The sequence below is a fragment of the Sus scrofa genome, chromosome 7, assembly GCF_054392235.1.
Source record: "Sus scrofa isolate SSC_HxYL_T2T_F1_AM1 chromosome 7, Sscrofa_HxYL_maternal_Yorkshire_Landrace_v2.0, whole genome shotgun sequence".
Taxonomy (NCBI): domain Eukaryota; kingdom Metazoa; phylum Chordata; class Mammalia; order Artiodactyla; family Suidae; genus Sus; species Sus scrofa.
This window is the reverse complement of record NC_139389.1, coordinates 93,051,612-93,074,174: the sequence shown is the minus strand read 5'-3', so window position 1 is coordinate 93,074,174 and position 22,563 is coordinate 93,051,612. Positions and strand designations below refer to the sequence as shown.

At 34.8% G+C, this 22,563-nt stretch overlaps 1 long non-coding RNA gene across 1 annotated transcript in view; it reads right to left on the bottom strand.

The window, feature by feature from the left end:
- LOC106504490 (uncharacterized) overlaps nucleotides 1-22,563 on the bottom strand; it is a 754,869-nt gene that overhangs the window by 20,509 nt on the left and 711,797 nt on the right. Inside the window, exon 15 of the long non-coding RNA XR_014810930.1 lies at nucleotides 10,380-10,567. This is a non-coding gene — a long non-coding RNA (uncharacterized LOC106504490). The remainder of the gene's footprint in view (nucleotides 1-10,379; nucleotides 10,568-22,563) is intronic.

Genomic DNA, 22,563 nt, shown 5'->3' with positions numbered 1-22,563 from the left:
GGGAGACAGTTACCTGAAAACCACTCAAAGAGCAGGGATGGATCGTCTGTTCAGTTAGTAATTTTTTAAAGTGCATTTGAGTAACTTTCTAAATGCTCTCTCCACACTTCCCCTCCCCACCCACCCTGAGATAGTGAGAGAAAAAGTAGAGTGAAGAGATACACAGATGTTAAGATTCATAGAGAAATCTGAGAAACATATGATTTACAAAAACTGCTTGGAATTACAAGAAACATATTTTATGGAACTGTGAAGTGTCATTCTCTTCATAGAAAGTTATTTTCTCATCCTAGTAGGTCCTTTGCAGAAGATTGTTATTGAAGGTAAAGTTTGGGCTGCATTTCCATTCATGACATTGTTTTAAAGGTGTTGCAGAAGAGCCTTAGAACTTGAATTCTAGATACACCAGCAAACTGAAGCCAGGGCTGAATCACTGTCTTGTCTCTCCTTTGCGGAAATGCTTTATATCCAGGAAAGGGTTGAGAATTCATCCATCCCACTTGTTTCTAGATGGCGGAATTGACAGATCATTTTAATTTCATCTATACGATTGAGAGTATTAGGCTAAACTTATTCGAGGCTTTTAGTAAGTGAATCAGAATGAAACATTATGATAGGATAAATATTAAATTGAAGGAATTTCCTGATTTTTTTTTTTTCTCTGTAGACTATGGACTAAAGTTCTCTCCTGGCTAGCATCTGGATCCTGGTTAGCAGGCCACAATTCATGACCTATCTGTCAGAGCCTTTCTGCCCTTCTCTGTCCACCTTCAGGTTTTACATTAATACAGCATCCTAAAGGCATTTCCGTATGGACAAAATTCAATATATTGTAACACATGCTTATCCAGTTACTTACCTGAGAAGCACACAAATTCCTACTTGATATTGTTTTTAAATTTTGTTATTAAATTTAATAAAACATTTCAATTGCAAATAGATGTATGAGAATGTCTATATTTATTCCATTTCCTTTTATTTATTTATTTATTGTTTGGAGGGGCTAACTTTCCAAACTTATATATCTGTCACATCTCAGGTAAATTTGTAGTCCTTATGGAAATATATAAGAACATGACTCTGGAAGATTCACGTACAATGGCTGTGTATTTTATAAAACTAAGAGGATTTACATAGAGAGGAACCTAAGCCCAGAAAGTTCTGCAGGGAATACAAGGAACTATTATTGATTGAAGGTTTCCATTGTCCAAGGCAGTCTGCCAGGCGCTGAGCATTTACTATTGCATTCAGTCTTTACACTGTTCCTGTGAATTAGGCTTATTTTATTTTAAATTAAAAAAAATTCAGTCTCAATGAAGCTAAAAAATATGTTCATGCAGTGAGGAAATGGCAGAGTCCAAGTTTGGATCACATGCATTTACTCCAGCGTGAGGAAATGTCTTCAACTGTGTTCAGAAAATAAGTAAATAAATATAATAAAATATATCATATATATGGATGTACATATTTGTATACCTATGTAAGTGAATATACATTTATACACACATACATAATCTAATAAAACATTCTTTGAGTGTATTTTTGTAGAATTTATTATTTTATTTTATGTTTTTGCTTTCTACATTTCACTGGGATAAAAGGAATAATGAAATGGACCTGATTTCTTTTTCTTTTCTTTTTTTTTGGCTTTTTGTCTTTTTAGGGCCACACCCATGGCACATGGAGGTTCCCAGGCTGGGGGCCTAATCGGAGCTGTTGCTGTGGCCTACACCAGAGGCCTACAATGCTGGATCCTTAACCCACTGAGCAAGGCCAGGGATTGAACCCACAACCTCATGGTTCCTAGTAGAATTGGTTTCTGCTGCACCACACCTGGAATTCCAAAATGGACCTGATTTCATATACAGTAAGGAGAACTCTACTCATTTTATGAAACTTCTCATTTCTCTATCAGAATATTTTCTTTGGGATTTTCTTAACCCAAAAGTCAATACCAAGTCATTTGTCATGAGATATTTTCTAATTTTAGGCCTCACTGATCTTAGGTTTTCATGTCATTCATTAAAAATACAGTTTACCAAGTCAAAAAGGAATGGTTAGCCTTTTGAATTCTTTGTTCATAGGTGATGAACAGACCAAACAGAATCACAGTTTAATCCATTATTCAAATACTTATTGAATAACAATTATGTACCATGCTCTCCTCTAGATCTGAGAGATAGACAAAATAGAAAACATCCATGTTCTCAAAGAGGCGATATTCTCATGGAGGAGAGAGAAAATGAGTAAGCAAAAAAAAAATCATGTAAGCACTTAAATAATATAATCTTTGATAATAGGAAAGTAGGTCAAGGAGATAGCAAGTGAGCAGAAGTAAGGGTTATTTCAGGTATAGCAGGGAGGACAGACAGGTCTAAGCAAAGATCTCAATGACATGAGAGAACCATGCGGAACCCTCTCATGGTTTTCCAGGTGTAGGAAGAACAAACTCAAAGAAAGAATGAGCTTAGTAAGTAATAGCAACTTGGAGAAGGCCAATGGGGCTGAACATACTAAGCCTTTTAGAAAAGAAACAATCTGCAGTAGAAGCTGGGTCAGGTCCTGCATGGCTTTAGAGTAGCAGTTTCAGTTTTATTTGCAGTGCAATGAGAAGCCATTTTATGTTTCCGAGCAGAGGAGTGGCAGGACATGAGCTGATTCTTTTTTAAAAAAGTTTTCTCTACCACAGTGTACCAACCACTCCAAGGAAGAATTCTCCTGTAGGACAAGAATATAGAATGAACACTCCATAACTCTATTTCCACATTGTCCTTAAATCTGGAACTTTTACACACACAGAGACTTCTAACAGATATACATGCTTTAAAACGTTGTCTTGGAGTTCCCATTGTGGCTCAGTGGTTAACGAATTCTACTAGGAACCATGAGGTTGCAGGTTCAATCCTTGGCCTTGCTCGGTGGGTTAAGGATCCAGCGTTGCCATGAGCTGTGGTGTAGGTTGCAGACATGGCTCAGATCCCGCATTGCTGTGGCTCTGGTGTAGGCCAGCAGCCATGGCCAGATTTGACCCCTTGCCTGAGAACCTCCATATGCCATAGGAGCGGCCCAAGAAATGGCAAAAAGACCAAAAAAAAAAAAAAAAAAAAAGCGTTGTCCTGTCAAATATCTGGGGAAAGGAATATAATGTATTCTCCAAATTCCTAAGACAAATTAGGTCTTAATGCAAATATTAGACAGACTAATCTAGGTACTAAACTTCCAAAATCATATGCAAACTTTCTAGACATGTTAGAGTGGCTATACTTGACCTCAGCATGAATTTCTCATTTAACACAATGAAAAACCAGGTGTGTGTGAACATATGTGTATAACGTATTTTTGTATATGTTGTAATAATATATTTTTAAATGTTATACATGCATATAACATTTATCCATGTCTTTCATGAGAACCTTGGTAATTATTTCCTAATAAACGTACTCTGTACAAATTGCCAAATTTTAATTTCATTTTCAGGGTATTTATTGCAGTTGCAAAACACATGATTTTTGTTTATTAATATATGTCATGCCACCTTTCTGAACTTATTAACTCTAACAGTTTTTGTGGAGATGCTTAAAATTTCCTATATATAAGATCATATTGTCAGCTAATATAGATAGTTTTACTTCTTTCTTTCTATTCCTAGTGACTTTTTATCATTTTTTTTTTTCCCATAGCTGATGCCCTGGATAGAATCTCCAGCAAAATATTGAATATAAAAAGTGAGAGTGGATATGCTTTTGTTTCTGATCAGGGGAAGACATTTGATCTTTCACCATTAAGTATCATGTTACTTAGGCTGGGCATAGATGTCCTTTATCAGGGTGAAGTTTCATTCTGTTCCCATTTATTGTGTATTTTTATCATAAAAGGCTGTTGGATCTTGCCAAATGCTTTTCCAAAGTGAATATATATTCTTGACTCTCCACAATAGTTTAACAAATTGCTTTCAAGATATTTTTGATAATTTACACTTTCACCTATTGAGAATGAAGCAATTCATGATAACCAAATCTGGCTAAATTTAATTGAATGTCTTTATTTACTAGGCAACCCAAAAAATTGCACTGCTCCTTTAACTTTTTAATTTACTGTTAGGTTGAAAATAATATTTATTCAGTATTTGCTTTTTGAAGATTTATGGCCCTTTATGTGCAAATTCTCTGTTAAAATAATTTGGATATTCAATAGGAATTTTGAACATCTCATTCATTATTTTTTAGTAAGTCTTTAGGCAAAAATGATAATAATTCATTGTCTTTTTAATTTGTTTTAAATGTTTTCATTTTTTATTTTTATCTTTTTCTTAGGGTTACATGAAGTGTGCACATTTTTATATTGATAACTATCTATACTTTTCCCATTACTCTCATACCTTAGCAATTTCTTCTCCACCTGAGATTGAGTAACATAATTGTTTATAATTGTCCTGGGTTTAATGCAAAAATTATTTTATGCATGGTTGTACTACAAGTATTTAACTTACTACTGAAAAAGCCAATTTTCACATGATGATTTATTGAATAATTGGTCACTTCCATGTCTTTAAAATGTTTTCATTATCATATTGTTGGTTATAACACACATAGACACACACACCCCAAAAGGCATTTACTTTATAAACATAAACAGCTTTCTTTAATAGTCCCATAAGTATATTCCCAAATACCTTCCTATTTTAATTATTGTATCTTTATGTTTTAATATAATTTTAATGTAACTATGCCTCTACTAATGTACATTTTCAAATATGTCTTATTATTCTCATCTATTTATTCTTCCAGGTTAACTTTAGAATGATTTTACAAGTTTTAGAGCATTTCATTGGAAACTGCACTGAATTGGTGTCTTTCCCAGTCATTATACACCTTCCAGGAACAAAGGGAAAAAGAAATATTAATGTATTCATATTTATTTATATATTTTTATAAAATTTATTCAATATTTATTTCACCTCCTTCTGTAAGTTTCCATGGTTTAAACATAACTGTATATATATTTCCACTTATGCTAGTTCTAGAACTTAGTGTGTTTTGGGCTGCTGTGGGAATCTTATTCTTTTTAATAAGTTCTGGATTCTTATTGGTAACTTATAGGAAAACTATTGATTTGTCCAAAATTATCAGCTGTCCTGTCATTTTACAGAATGCCACTAGTTCTCAATATTTCAGTGATTTTCCTAGAAAACTATCTTTCCAAGTATTTCATGCATAGATCCCCTGTAAATAAAATAAGGAGTTTATTTATTTGAAAATATTATCAAATTATTTTCAAATATATTTTCTTTGTTTCTACCTAATAAACATTATTTCTGCTTAATATTTTGAGTAGAAGTTACAAAGATACTGAACAATTGACAAATATTGGGTATTGCAGTCATATTTCTATCTAATAGGAATTGTTAGAATTTTTTCCTCCACTTAATATTTAACTACGGTTGGAATTTTTATTCTTTTTTGTTAAGAAAGCAATTTTTTTTTAGTTTATTGCATTCTGAATACTAATTTTGCTTATTTGTATATTTTTTTATGTTGCTTACTTTTTTTAATTAAAAATGAATAGGTTTGGCTTCTGAGATTCTAGTAGCTTTTGTTTGTTCTTTAAGTATATTTATGCTTCTTAATATGAAGCCTCTTATATACTCCTGGGGAACACACTATTTGGGAGTCATCAGAAGGAATGAAGCAAAGCAAGGATAACAAGTCTGAGTTACTTGATCAAGAGCAGAATGATTCCATAGCTCTGAAGCCTGCTTCCCTAGTGCCAAGGTGCTTCAGAATTCAGCTTGTGAACACATAGACTTAGATTTACCCCTGGTACTGCTTAGACTCCTGGGTTCCATTCCATTCCCTTGCTTTCTGCTAGATGGCAGCTTTTCAATTAGCATTACAAGAGGACAGGCCCTGGGGTCTCAGAATTTAAAAATAAGGTCATACCAGAAAAGGCTCATAATTTACATGCACACCTTTGGGGGCTTATGTCACCTTGACAGTAGTTAGGGTATGTGTATTCTTGTCACATGTCCACATTATGCAAAGTCAGTGATGACAGGAAATGGCAAGTATAAGAGGAGGCTGCTGAGGTGGCATAAACACACACACAGACACACACACACCACACAAAATGTATACAGGTATCCAATAAAAGCTTATGACAAAACAAATTAATCTGTTGAAAGATTTTCTACATGACACATACAGATTTCACTGCCACCTATACATATTAAGAAACTCAAACCTGAACTCAGCAGTGTACATAATCTTAAACTTGATTTGTGTGATTATACTACCCTTCAACACTCTTACTCTAAGAAATTGTGAGAATGAAGAGAAAATAATGTAAAAGCTATGTGAACATTTAAAGATTGGTTACATTAGTAATAGTGACTGGTGAAAACAAAACTACATGTCACATATATTTCTACCTGAAAAAAAAGTGAACTGGGACTGGGGAGATAGGGCTGACCCCTGGGAATCAACTTTCTGACTATCTCAGATGGGGCCTGAGAGTTTGCTCCTTATTTTCCTATGTCCATGAATTCTCTTTATTAATTGAGCCATGTGTTCTCTTGTACTTGAATCCAGTTTTCATGACTCACCACTTCACCTATCCGAGTCTGTGCCAACTTCCAATTCATGGCCAAAGCCAAAGTGTCCACCATAGGGAAAGGGGATTTTAAACTGTCTTTCCAAGTGTTGCATGCATGGATCCCCTGTAAATAAAATGAGTTTATTTTTTTATAAATTTTTGTTGTTAAATGTAGCCTCTTACAAATGGCCCAGTGCTGAGACAGATTACACAGATCTGTGAATGTATAGAAGATAAAACTAAGACAAATACCTTCACCACTATCATTTCTGCCCCTTTTGTGGGGCTAACAATGAGCCTCTACATAGCTCCTGAAGGTAGGATTTTGGTTCAACTAATTGACAAAGATTCCAGATAAAGTAAAAATTCCTGGCATTGAATTCACCCTCTGCCATATTCCCTGTTCTTTTTAAATCAACTGTGTTTAACCATCCATTTAACTACATGAAGGACTTAGAAATACTTCTCTCTGTGTTAATGTCATGTTATTATAGATAATAATTCCCAAAGCAGACATTTGTCAGGTTTAAAATTGCTTTTGTAAAATTTCCATGTAGAGGTGTTTGAAAAAGTTAATAAACTAACCCGGCCTTCCTATCACTTGCTTAAGTTTTCATTTTTCTCTCTTCTTTCTTGGCTTCCTTGTCAAAGGTCTATTGTGTCCCAGGCCCTGTAGTATCTGCTAGGGATCTGCAGAAAGATTGAGGACATACAGAAGGGACATTATTGGCAGGGTTCTGCTCTTTGAATCTAGAGACCTAAGAAGTCAAAGAGCCAAAAGCACTGGGGAAAGGTGAGGAAATCACTTTGGACAGTAAGCCATGAATTTATGACTCTGCAGGAGGAGAAAAAAAAAATACAGAGAAAGGGGAGTTATGTTGGATGGGGAAAAGTGAAGAAGGAAGGGAGAAAATTCTGGTACAAAGGGTGCTGAAGTAAATCTGGAGTCTAAAGCACATGAATAGTTGAGGAAAGGGGACTTTAAAGAGCATTTTCAAGTGTTTCCATTTATATGAGGATCTCCTGTGAATAAAAAATGAAGTTTAATTTGTATTGTTAAATTTTGCCTCTTAGACATGACTTTATAGATCTTTGAATGAGTAGAGATATAACTAAAAGTATCTAGACAGTCTATGATAGCATATGCTATCTGTTATACAAATTTTTTGAACAAATATAACTACAACAAATAATACATTTTATCATCATTAATTGCTTGACATATTTGTAGGATTTAACTTCACTTATTTTCAACAAAATGTATAAATTTTGTTTGCCCTGTTGAAACTAATATGAACAGCATACTTTGAGATGTATTCTTCCCAACTTGTGTGTGTGCATGTGTGTGTATTTGAGATTATAGTCTCAGAATCAAGAAGTAGCTTGAGTGTTTAACCAATTCAGAATACAAAATTATATGGATTTAATTCTACCTCTGATAGTTTTATGACAAAGCACTTTGCATTAGCCCTGAATGATATGTGTCAGCTCCCTTCTCAACAGACAGCACTATTAAAATCCAAGTGTTCCTTCCTTGTCCTTATTTTTCCTAACTCTTACTTGAGAAAACAAAATAAAACAAAACAAAACAAAGAAAAATCCCAGACTTCACCTCACCGATCTATTTCTCTGCTTCTCCTGTACCCTATTCTCAATTTTCATTTCCCTTTTTCTAGTCATAGCAAACAGGAATAGGTATATGGAATGGTATTCTTAAGGGTAAGCACAAAATGAACAAATACAAATGGGTTTTAAATATTCCTTGAACACAGGCAGTAGGAGTGTTTTCTGTCACACCACTTCTGCCCCCTCTGGGTGAAAGGGAACCACTCTTCATTTCAGGGAGTTTATTTCTGTCCTGCGCCATTGAAGAAAAGACTTAACCTAGGTGGGACTCAACACAGTCTCAGAGGGTGGGCGAGCTTTCCCTCACTGGGACAGCTCCACACAGAAAACTAACACCCTTCTTCCTGGGAGGAGGGGTGGGGAACACTTTTCTGAGAACAAATGTGCTTTTCAAAGGTGCAAAGGTCTGGCAGGGGCAGAAAGTGGGGGCTCAGGGGCGGGCGATATTGAAAACAATGTATTTTTCCTTCCCTGTCAATCACTTTGCCCTGAGGTTTCTCACCCATTGGATCAATGGCATTAATTGTTTCAAGGGGACAGCAAATGCCATCTAGGACAAAGAAGTCATTGCTCAGCTTGAATTTCACAGCAACTTTTTTTAAGTCCATGGTCTTAAAAGCCTAGCTTTGTCAAGCAAGAGAAAGATTTCTAAATTTCAGAAACTTTCTTCTACATGTCTCTAGCAAAGCTTGGGAGTCTGATCACAGAGGTTCACTGTAAGCCATTAAAACCTAAAGGAAATCCCTGATAAACAGAAAGAGAGAGGCTCCAAGGGCTGAGGAAACTTGGAGTAATTATGAGAGCATAAATCTAAGGTTTAGATGTTATTTGAATCCTTTCAGGGACAGAAATCCCATGTCCCTGCTGTTAGGTTCAGAGTCTGTTGAGTCAAGAGATAGAAATTCCAGATACGTGACAAAGCAGCTAAAATAAGAGGTAGCAGGTAACTCACTTCCTCTTTGGAGCTTAGGACTTTGCCCCTGTTCCTCTAGTCCATACAAAGTTTAAGGAGATCCTACAAGAGGATTGGGAGAGAAAAATGGAGTGAAAGGTTGTGTTTTAAGCTTTGATGATTAAATACAGAGAATGAAGGAGGAACAGGAGCCTAAGCATTATTTCCAAGACTGGATACAACAGTTACTCGGTGAATGCAAGGGGAGAAACCACTTTTGGTTGTGTTTCATGTGAGGAGTCTGAGTGACATCCAGACCTAAACGTTCATCAGGCAGTTAGACAGCCATGCTCAAGGCTGAAGTGAGAGGTTAGGGATGAAATATAAGTGACTTTCATGATGTCTTTGGTAGCCTATGTGACATTAGTGGGTTACAACTTAAATCCCAGATCTTTAGCATCACTTGGAAAAGTTATCAAAGCATATATGCTTGGGCTCGGCCCCTAGGGATTCTCACTCAGCAGATCCCGTGTGGCCAGCAATCTGCATGGTTAGAAAGTGCCATGATTGAATAATTACTCTCATATATGCCTGATTTTGGAAACCAATGGATCAGAACACATTGGTGGATATAAAGAGTGAGAAAAGCAAATGGCCAACCACTGATCTTGGTGGATCAGCATTAAGGAGAGAGAGCTTCCAGACAGAGGAAGGAGACTATACAGGAATGATCAGATAGGTTGACAGAGAAGCAACAGAGAGAGATGGCAGAAACTGAGGCTTTTTATCTTCCTTTTGTACCATCAGTCTCATCTACATTATCATACCCCTACTATTATTTTCTCAAAGATTAAAAATGTTCCTTTTCTATAGACTACCTCTCTATAGACTATTTTTTCACTATTGAGTGAAAAAAAAAGCATTTTATTAAAAGCAGTGATTTGTTACTGCTCTAAACGATCTTTTATAGTTTCTAAAACACAGTGTTTTCTTGATAAAGCTGGTCCTAGGGCAGATTATTAGGCTACTAGAAGTCCTGGCCAATGAACAAAGACATAAAACATAATGTGCCTAAATTGGCTAATGCAAAGTGCCAGGGTATATTTGCTAATTAGCATGCTGCTATTAGCACCTTTCCCCTTTCTTTGTTTCTCTTGGTGGTTTCTACCAGAAAAAAAAAAAAAAAAAAAATATATATATATATATATATATATATATATATAAATTATTTGCAAAACATTTTTTTTGAGTCTCAAAACAAAGCACATACCTTTGTGCATGCAGAATTTCCACAATGGTGTAGTGAGGTCCCAGTGCATCATGAGCAAGGTGATGCTCATTGAATGACCCTTAGGCTAAAGTCTCAGGCAGAATCAGAGTGCACAAATGATGAAGCCTTTTATTTTTACTCTTTCCCACTTTCACAGGCCATGCCTCTCCTCTCCAAGCTAATGTGATCTGAAAGAGAGGAAATGAAGGCGTAGGCCATAAACCCACAGCCGCCTCCACACCTGGGTTTGCACACACCTGAGTGAGGCTCTCACCTACCTCTGTCCTTCCTGTTAAAGATATCTGAGGGAGACCTTGAAGGACCACAAAAGCCTCAAATATGTTGTCATTGAAAAGCTGTTAAGGATTTCACAGCTGACAGCAGTGCATCTAATTACTGAATTATTAAACGGAAGGCCCCTGCCTAAAAAGCAACGTCCTGTCACTCAAGAAGATACATTCATGTGAAAAGCAGAGGTACAATTAGGTCACCTCGCTCACTTCTGCAGATAAATTTGAAATATTCAAACTCAAGGGGTAAGGAAACTTAATTGCCTCAGGTACCTGCTTTAAGTTGAACTGAAATATTAAGCCAACTGTGTTTTTAAGTTCTTGTGTTAGTTGCAGGGAACAACAGGCTCAACCTTCTGCTATTTTGCATTTTTGTTTTAGGACTAAAAAACTTTGACTGTCAACCTGCAAAAATCATAGTTGAGAGATTTATGAAGGGGAAATAAATCACAGGGGTGCAGGGCATAAGTTAAAGACCAAAGATGACTAGAATGGCTACATTTTGAGACAGGCAGTTTTCTGCATGAACCTGTTTTTTGGTTTTTGTTTTTTTTTAGTTTTGGAACCAGGTTGCACATATCTCTAGCCTCCTTTTCTTATTCTTTGTCAGAGAGAAGATGCATAGCTGTTATATTTTCTGTTTCTGTGTTTATGTCCTCAAAAGGCATTTCCATTTGACCACAATAATAATTAATAAGTGCAATGTATTGAGCTTTCATTGTTTTTCAGGGAAAAGACATTCCTTCCTATTTTATCTCCATGATATATCTATGAGATAGATACCATCAGCAGCTCCACTTTAGAGAAGGAAAAACTGAGTCACAGAAAAGTAATTTATATGCTCAAAATAACATGGCTAGAAAGTAGATGATCCAGGCTAAAAACCAAGAAAACACTCATCCTTTAACTATATACACATATATTTCTTTTTTTGGTTTTTTTTTTTTTTAAGAATTGCTTTTTATTTATTTTTTAATTTTTTTTATTACTCAAATGAATTTGTCACATCTGTAGTTATAAAATGATCATAACAATCCAACACAAGATGTCCATCCCATAACCCAAGCACATTCCCCCACCCCCAAACTGTCTCCTCCGGAGACCATAAGTTTTGCAATGTCTGTGAGTCAGCATCTGTTCTGCAAAGAAGTTTAGTCTGTCTTTTTTTCAAATTCCTTATGTCAGTGAAAGCATTTGATGTTGGTGTCTCATTGTATGGCTGACTTCACTTAGTATGATAATTTCTAAGTCCCCATCCATGTTGCTAAAAATGCTGGTATTTTGTTCCTTTTAATGGCTGAGTAATATTCCATTGTGTATATGTACCACATCGTCTTGATCCACTCCTCTGTTGATGGACATTTAGGTTGTTTCCATGTCTTGGCTATTGCAAATAGTGCTGCAGTGAACAACCACGACTCACAAAGACACATATATACACATATATTTCTTAAATGGTCATTTTTCTCTTTTAAAAAATTTTATAAAAGTTGGTGGTGGTATAACTCAGTCTGAGTCTGAAAACCCAATAGCCAAGGTAGCCAGTGCTGTAAATTCCAGTATAAAGGCAGGAGGTGAGGTGAGTTGTCCCACTCAAGCAGTGAGGCAGGTAAATGGGGGGCAAATTTCTCCTTCCTGTACCTTTTGTTCCATTCAGACTCTCAACAGATTAGATGATATCAAATCTGTTGGATGTTGGGGAGAGTGATTTGTTTTTATGAGTCCACTGATTCAAATGCTCACTATATTAGGAAACACACTTACAAGCACTCCCAGAAGTAATATTTAATATGGGCACCCTGTGGCCCATTCAAGTTGATACTTAAAATTAACCATCACACCCAGATTGGTATTATTTTTTTCTACTCAATAAATGTTTTGGGAATTGAATTCAGATCCTTCAACTGAAAAGAATATATTCTAATAATGCTTAATTTGGTTTATGCTGCTGGTGATTGACTGAAGATATTTACTCAGGTGACTGCCAAGCATATGGTTTATGGCCTATACCTTCAACTGATCCTGAAGAATGTTTATGAAGTTGACCTGCCACTAAAGAATCAACTCAGAAGCACCAGGTTCTTCATTCTTCCTGAATCTCTACTATGTAAAAATTAATGTTGAAGGTAGGGTTCTCTAAGGAGATGATAATTACTCATTAGTTCACATTAAGACCATAGGATTCTTTCCATGTTTCCCTACTGCATCCTATCAAATATATATAACATATATCTCCACATGGTCCCACTTCTTATAAATGACATTTGACATTCTTCCCTGTTTAAATCAAGTAATCAACTCACACTCCGGAACTAAAACTGCATAGTGTTAGTAATAGCCCTAGGTTCATATTTGCTAGGTATAGATATCATTTCTGCCACACACTTTCTGTGTGAATTGTGCACTTCAATTTCCCAGTCTGTACACAAATAATACATCCAAAACGTACATACTCGCTAATCCATAGAGCTGGGATTTAAACCATGTCTTTACTTATCACATTAAGGATCAATTAAATTTTTGTCAGTTTTATCTACTTGAAGACTTAGATTTGGTCTTATTTTTCTTTGACTTCGTAGCACTTAGCACATAGTAAATTCTCCGGAAATTTATGTTGAAGGATTTTGATTATTGTTGAAAGTTTGTCCTATCATGGGAAAAAAATCTAAAGAAATAGTGTCTTTGTGTCGTATATTAGAATCTAAGGAAACTTTCCAAAGAAAAGAAAATCATGGACTTGGAGAATAGACTTGTGGTTGCCAAGGGGTAAGGGGAGGGAGTGGGAGGGACTGGGAGCTTGGAGTAAATAGAAAAAGAATGTTGCATTCGGGATGGATTAGCAATGGAATCCTGCTGTGTAGCACTGGGAACTCTGTCTAGTCACTTATGATGGAACACTTAATGTGAAAAAAAAGAATGTATACATATATGTGTAACTGGGTCACCATGCTGTACAATAGAAATATATATATATATATATAAATGATAAAAAAATAAATTTATTTTTAAGTTTTTTTAAAAAAAGAAATAGTATCTTATAGTCTTGTAGGCAAGATCATTTCCAATCAGGAAAAGTTAGAAAGTTTAGTTATTGAAAATTATATTTTCTTCCAATATAACTAAATAAAAGTGTACAATGGTAAGCTGAAGATAACTTCAAGGCAAGAAGACTACAAACGTGAAAAATGTTAACATCACATTTTTAGGCTTATTAGAAACAGTCTAAATAATTACACCAGTCAAATTACTGGTGGCTTTTGGCTCCTATCCGGGATAAAGGTCATGACCCAACATAGCAAGACCCTGCATGACACAAGTGATTGACAAGAAGAGGAAATAGATTGATACCTTTCACGTGGGAATCACAGCTTGCTGCAGTATAAGCAAAACACATATTTGGACTTTGTGGGAACAGTTCATAGTGTTCTGATTCAAATTCTTTGTTCCCAAAGTTGTTTAATGATAATTTATTTGTGTGTGTGATAAAACAGCTGAGTACCATAATAAAATACAGATCACTTGCTGTTGGCTAAAACAATCACCGGATATGTCTTTGCTTTCTTTTCATTGCATTATCTATTGGGTATTTGGCTTCAGGCAAAGAGAAAACTGTTTCTCAAAAGACTTTTTTCCAATCCCTATATAGGAAAGTATTAATTTTTGTGTCTGTAGATAATTATCTACAGTTCATCCATGAAGAGTATAGATGTTACCATGTCAAAGGAAATTATGTAAAAGGGTACATTAAAATTTCTCATATTTCTGTAATAATGAGCATAAGATTATCATGTTGTATCTCCAATTCTGTGCTTTGTGTCCACTGATATGCCAATGACCCAATACACAGGGAGTAAGACAAGGGTTTTTTTTTTTATATAAGGGGGTTTTATTCAGAGGCAGATGATGTACTGCTAAGCTTCACTTCCATGACTCATGAAGAACTTTAGCGATTGACAAGAAGCTAAGAGCTAATTTATCAGCAAAGGTCATTTTGTTTCCAGGTGTGGTACACATAACATTTGTGAGCCATTTTGTTGTAATGCAGAACTTGGTAATCTGCACATTAAAGTCACCTGGGGAACTTTTAAACCCTCATCACTCCTCCAACCAATTGGATGGGACTCAGGCATCAGTATTTTATACAACCTCCAGGAGATTCCAATATCAGTCATTGCTGAGTACCATTGTTAAGTCATAATCATTCAGATGTACAGATTTATGCTACTGTATACTGTATACATTATTGATGTTCTTTATCATTGTCTTTATACTTTTTGAAAACAAAATTTGTATCACTCCACTTGCTATTAAAGAATAAAGAAATCTTTTTAAATTGAAGTTTGTAATATGAAACAATTTCCATTTCAAATATCCTTTGAATACAGAAAAAGCCTGATCATATTCATATTCATATTTTGAAACACTTTCATATAATCTTATACTGCATGAGAGAGAACCCTTTGAGGAGCCTATCAGAATATGAGATACTGGGTGTTCTCAGTTTTGCTGAAAAAAGATTTTTTAAGTTCTTATTAATGTTCCTAGTAATGAGGACACCTGAATAGAGGCCATACCACCAAAGAATTTCAGTTGTGTAGGAAAACCAGTTGGGAAAACCAGTTGTGTGTCCAGATAACTATAATACATTGAAATAATTGCCCTAAATGAGCTGTTTATCAAATACTATGAGATATGATCAAGTGGTGATCATGAAGTCTCTAGGGAAGAATCAACTTTGTACTGGAGCATGGAAGGTAGTCAAAAGGACCCCTTGTGGGAAAGAAGGTGAGCATTATGGATGAGAACAAGGGCAAGTTCCTAGACAAATGAAATGTGTATTGTTTTGGGGACTAAGATGCAGTCTGGTAGGGCTAGATCATGAGTTGACACTTAGCCCTACTGTGAAAGAAGGGCTTGTCTTCTTGAAAGGAGTGAACAAACTCATTTAATTTTTTAAAAAAATATTTTCAAGTAAGGGTAATGAAGAAATTAAAAATTATTTGTGGCTATTTATACTTATATATTTCCCTTATTTTAGAAAATATGGCAAAAGCTTTTTCAAATCATGATTCTTCATAGCATGTTTCTGTAATTTTATGACCATGTAATAATACTTTTTATAGTTAGATTTTCTTGAAGTGATATATTACACAAAAGCTAGTGATCCCAGAGCACATGTGCTAATACAGTGCTCATTAGACCATAAAGACCAAGTGGAAACATTGCTTTTATAAGTTCATATTTAATTGCATGCACAGGTGTTTTTGTTTTGAAGAGGAAACTTTACCTAAAAAATATGATTCTCATGTCATCCCAGAATACTAGCTGAAGAGACATTTTCCCCAATTTTAAAGAGATAATGGAGCACACAGATGTTTAGTTCATAGTAACAGAAAGTATTCCTGACCTGCAGTAGGTTACTTTTCTCCAGAATGTCAAAATGGCTTCTCAGCATATTCCAGCATAGGCACCAATCCAGAGTTTTCCTCTGTGTTTATATACAGACCTAGTCCTGTAGATAGACTCCATATATACTTATTTAGTCACAAAAAACTCCACCCCACCTATGTTACTGAGAAGATTCCTAGAATAATTCAAGAGTGTTTACTTGGGGAGTTCCTGTCCTGGCTCAGCCAAAATAAACCTGACTAATATCCATGAGGACACAACTTCCATCTCTGGTCTCACTCAGTAGGTTAAGAATCTGGTGTTGCTGTGAGTTGTGGTGTAGTTGCAGATGAGGCTTGGATCCTGTGTTGCTGTAGCTGTGGCATAGGTCAGCAGCTACAGCTCTGATTCGACCCTGGCCTGTGAAGTTCCATATGCCACATGTGCAGTCCAAAAAACAAACAAAAAAAAAAAAAAAAGAAAGAAAGAGTGTTTATTTGGAACCCAGAAGGGAGAGTCAGTTAATCCATCAAACAAATAATCTACAACGAAGTCTCCAAGCAGTAAGTTATACACATTTCATATAAGTTAAAGAAACATCTTTGATGAGTGGAGAGAAAAATGTTGACCTAGAAACCAAGAAACAAGCCTTGAGGTCCTACCACATACTAGTTAAATGACCTGGAGAAGTCACTCAATGTGATTGACATACTTAAAATTCATGTTCCTTAACTCAAGATAAAGAAAGTAGTATTTTCTTTTTCATACTCAGAGGATTAGAAGAACCAAATCAATGTGGATTTTAAAACCTGTAATGTGTTGATAAAGGTGAACCACAGACATTGTGTTGCTATTGTAATTGTTTGGATTTTTCAGTCTGTCAAAGGAAACTCTCTGTAAGGTAGAAATGTTGGAACTAGCAGAAAAATACAGGTAAGCAAAAAGAAATTCGGAGAGAAAAGCCATGTAAAATTTGGAGTTGAGTTTTTCAGAGTTGTCTTTTACATAATGTGGTGATAAATTATAAATAATTTTATATCTGAATTTTTTACCTACTAGTTATCAAAATAATGCTTCTAGGTCTTTGAAAAGTTTGCATAAATATAAAAGTTACCTGTTATTTCAATTGACAGAGCCCTCATTTATAATCTTTACCTTCATGCATATAATTTGATCTGGATTTCAAAAATTGTAATCAGTGAGATATTAAAAAAATTGTAATCAGGATCAAAATATATAAGCCTGATCAAAACTTTTGATTCATAATTCCAAAATAATTTCTTAAAAGCTTCACTAATATGTAACCCTATCATCAATATGTGTGAGTGTATCTGTTTCAGCATACCTTATCAGCACTGCATATTTAGATGTTTAAAAATTAATGTTGTCATCATTTTGTTTTTCATTTATTTAATAATTGTGAGTCTATTTTTCATTTTAGTTATTTCTGTTATTTCCTTTGACTAGTCTCTTCATTCCATTCTCCACTTACTTCTTCATGCATTTTTGAAGCTTAACATAGCTTGTTAAAATATTAAGACCATCAATGTTTAAAATATTTTATTTGCACAAAATAATTTCTTCCAATTTTTTAAAGGCTTTGCATTTGTTTTCCTCTAGTTGTCACTGTAGAGAAAAATTTCCTTTTTGTTTTGTCAAAATGATAGCACTTTTCCTTTGTGGCCTCTCCAATTAGAAAGCAATGTTATTATTGTTTGGACCTGAGACAGAGCTTCCACTATCCACATAGGTAGTTCTGCCCTAACTTCATTTAGTCAACAGATACTCATTGAAAGACCCATACACCAAGCATATGAGTTAGATCCTGACTGACCTAAACATATATAAGGTATTTTGAACAAATATTACCTCCTGGTTGGAAAGGAAGACAGATTTGAGGCTAAAGCTGGGTTTCTTCATTTATAAAGTCCTCATTATGTCCAGCATCCTCCAAGCAAAGATTGTCTTACACTATGTAAAATAAAGCTTTAATTAGATGAGAAACTTAAAGTCAATTTGTCAGATTCAAAATAAGTCTTATAAATAGATTTTTATTATTTTTGAAGAATGTTGCAGAGACAATAATCATAACAGCCACTGGATTTTCTAAATCTAGGATTTTAAGAAACCAGATAAGAATGTCCAATATGGCAAATATATTTTGTTTATCCAGAATCCTAACACTTCTTCTTTTTAATAAAAACACACAAAATATATTATTTTGGAATTGAAACTGCCTACACCCACAGATGAGGCAAGGTTGACCAGGGCCAATCCTTACAATATCATTCTTTTTTGGCAAATAATGTTTATTTCTCAGTTTCTCTTTAAGTGAGGAGTGCATGTGTCACCATTTCTGGCCTATGAAGTATAAAGAGATATGTAAGAAGACATTTCTGAAAAGAGAAATCTTTTTCTTCCAACTCCATCCTTCTCTAATTAAGGTACTCATGGCAAGATGGAATACCAAAATTGTGGCAGCCACATTGGCATTAGGAGAAAGGCCAAGAGAACACCAGAAGCAGATAAAAATCACTGGAGATTGCACCAGTGGTAGAATTGCATTCTGTTAAGGGTATGCCCAGCTCTTCCAGGTTTTAAGATGATAAGAGTTAAATCACAAAAATCAGTAAAGAAAATATAATCAAGATATATGAAATTAACTAATAAAGTAGGTATAAAAATGATAATACTCAAATTTGAAGAAACAATGGAAATCACAATGAACACAAAGCTATGATGAGGCATCACATAAAGAAGAAAGAAGGTAACAAGCCCTCATGGAAGCTAAGGTTTCTGCATCAGGGAAAGTTGCCATTGATTAGGAAATATTCAGGAGAAATCTACCACAGAAACTGAGTACGGAATCAGAGAGGGCTCACCAAACATTTGAGAAAGCCTATTTACATGAAGAGAAATAAGAAATCCCAAGACAAGAAAAAATTATGCCCAGGATAATAAGGTAATAGATCAAATACACACAAAAAAAGAAATCTTTAAATTAGGAGCTATAAAGGGTAGGATTATTGTCATTAAAAGAAAAAAATTCATTTCAGAAGAAATTGACGGAACACTGTAAATCAACTATCATAAAAATTTAAAAAGAAATAATTCATAATAAAATACAAGTAATGATAATACAAAAAACTACAAATAAATATGCTCTGTAATGATGATCTATACTTGTATAAATAAACATGTCTAAATGATTATCATATTACTGAATGGCAAGTATAGTATTGAACAGCAAATCAAAAAACATCTACACTTTCATGGATCACAGAACAAAGAGACAAAATAGAAACAAAAGTGTGAACTAAAAGCCTAAATATTTTAAATATATATACAAAATTTCTAATATCCATCTAAAAAATTTATGCATTGAGTAATGAGGAAGAATAATTATTTGAAAAAAAAATTACAAGAAATATCCCAGAGCTGTTACATACATACATGCATACATCCTCACATTGAATGAGTACAGACTACTGAGCAGGATACATATAACCAAAAACAAATCAAAAACTTACATTGAAATACAATAAAATGAAATTTTATAATATTAATACTAAAAAAAATTCTTAAAATATGCCAAAAGAAAAAGAATGATTATTTACAAGGAAAATGGAAATAAGATTGACACCAGATTTCTCATAAACAGTGTTAAATATAAGAACACAATAAAGTAACATCTTCCAAGCTCTGAGAAAAATATTTTCTACCTATTCAACCAAATCATAACTTAAAATGAAAGAAGTTAATAATGACTTTTTTCAGACATAGAACTTTATAATTTACGGAACTTCTCTGAAAGAACTGAGAAAACTTACTCAAAGATAAAAGTAGAAGAGAAGATATTCATGGATTATTTTAAACAAAAATATAAAACAATATTATCTTTTTATCAATTGCAAGATTTACTTCACAATATTAATCTAAGGCACAAAATACATAGGAAAGTTGTGGGTGAGCAAAGAGAGGACAAGTTTTCTCAGGTATAAGTAGTTATAAATACTGATAAATTATAGACTGAAAATTATATTTAGTATATGAAGTGTTCTTAAATAGTTAAGCAATATAAAGAAAATGTTAGGAAAACAATAGTGATTTTTATCTGAGAACCCGAATATATTTTTACAGAGGATTGTAAATATTAAACAATATAATTCAACTGCATGTTTTAGTTATCAAAAGGGAGATGGGTTAATTCATTTTAATAAAAACCAAAAGCAGGGTATATGCATGATAAGGTATCTGTACCAAAATAAAGAAGACAAAAACATTTTTGCATCATCCATAATCCCTCTGTAACCAAGAAGGACTATAGGAGAATTCCCAGGACAGACTTTGCCCTGCTGTGTCCTCCACCTGTCTCTTATCTATAGAAAAATTAGTCAAAGAATAAAATTAAAAAGAGAAATGAGAAATGCAGAAACAAAGGAAAATAGTCAAACAAAACAAAAATAATAATGATTTAGCCATTAAACAAAATAAAGGGTTTTTATTTCCTCCTAAATGGCTTATATATAATATCCTGCAACACATGCTTTGAGCTGTTTTACAGGTTATGAAACCCTTACCAGGTAGAAGTTTGTTAATCATCATGATGAGCAGACTGTAGCCATGACGTGAACTGCTCCATCTTGCGCAATTCCAAGAACTAGCCTCAAAAAAGTAGGGGGAAAAAACTCTGGAACTCAAGATTAACTGTTTCTTAAAATAAAACAATCAAGGAGTTCCCATCATGCTTCAGTGGTTAACGAATCTGACTAGGAACCATTAGGTTGCAGGTTTGATTCCTGGCCTTGCTCAGTGGGTTAAGGATCCGGCATTGCCGTCAGCTGTGGTATAAGTTGCAGACGCAGCTCGGATCCCGTGTTGCTCTGGCTCTGGTAGGTCAGCGGCTACAGCTCCAATTCAGCCCCTAGCCTGGGAACTTCCATATGCCACGAGAGCAGCCCAAGAAAATGGCAAAAAGACAAAAAAATAAAAATAAAAATAAAAAAATAAAATGAAATAAAACAATCGAGAGGATGCTGATCAGACTGCTCATTGTAAGATTGTAGGAGCTGACTGTAATTTTCTTCATGTAGCCCCTTCCCTCCACCTATACACTTCTGAAACTCCCCTTTAAAAGCCCTTGCCCCCTGATAGGCACTGTGGAATTGGTTCATTGGGACATTATTCCACCTTCTCCCCAGGATTGCCAGTTTTCTCGACAAAGCTATCTTTTCTTATATCTAACTTTTTTCTTCCAGTATTGGATTTTTGAGAATTAAGCAGCAGAACCTGATTTAATGACAGACACCTCCATAAAATTAAAAAATCCCTGCTGATACTTGGGAAATATTTTCTTTCAGCATCTTTACTTTGTACATTTTCATCATATGCATAATATTTTCAATTGTGATCAGAATGGCTGAAAAATATCACCAGGATTTTCTGCTTACTATTATAATATTAAGTTGTATATCCATACCACCTACTTTTAATACAGCAAATTTCCATTTTATTAAGGGACATCATCAATTTAATCTCAAAACTCCTCAACTTAGTCATTTATACTAGCTTCAAAACACCTCATTTTCTCTCAAACACAATCCTGTTGCATGGTGCCCAGCACTTCAGTTCAAACCTATCTTGGTCACCAACTCCAAGTTCTGAGCTCAGTCTTAATCAGATGACTTCGTAGCATTTGGTATGTACCCTAATAACTCCAGGATTCTTTCTCTAGCCCCATCTCTAAACTGAACTTGTATATATAACTTCCTCTTCTGGATCTCCACTTGGGCGTATGTTAATCATATTAAACTTAATATATTTTAAATCAGCATTTTAATTTCTAGCCAAGAAACCAATCCTCTCTTAGTTTTATCTATCTCATTAAATGGCAGCTCCATTCACCTAGGACACAAGCCTGATAGTTCTGATGATTCTTATCTCTCACATCCCTCTCCTAGATCAAATTATCCAGAATGCCAGGACACACACCCAGTCCAAGCCCCTGTCATCACTCATCTCGTAGGCTGTAAGAGTGTCAACCTTGTCTCCCAGCTTCTGTTTCTGTCTCCCATCAAACTAATTTCCACAGAGCTCAGTGTTCCTCTTAATATGAAAATGTTAGCATGTCACCCCCACCCTCTGCTAGAAATTCTCTAATGGCTTTTAAGAACCCAGTCAAAAATCTTTCTCTTGGTCCCAAGCCCATATGTGACATTCACCTCACTCACTGCCTTTGAGTCATACCTGTTGGTTTACTATCCCTTGAGAACCCCAAACAAGCTCTCCTTAGTGAAGTCACACACACTTATCCTATGTTCCAAGAATGCTTTTTCCCCAGATAATTTCATGGCTCGATTCATCTCTTTTTGACCTCTTGACCAAATATCACATCCTCACTGAGTCCTTCCTTGACTTCTAAATCTAAAACTAACTACCAATACTGTCTGTTCCCTGATCTTTATTTGTAGTGTTTATTACTCCTAACATTATTATTTCTCTGCTTC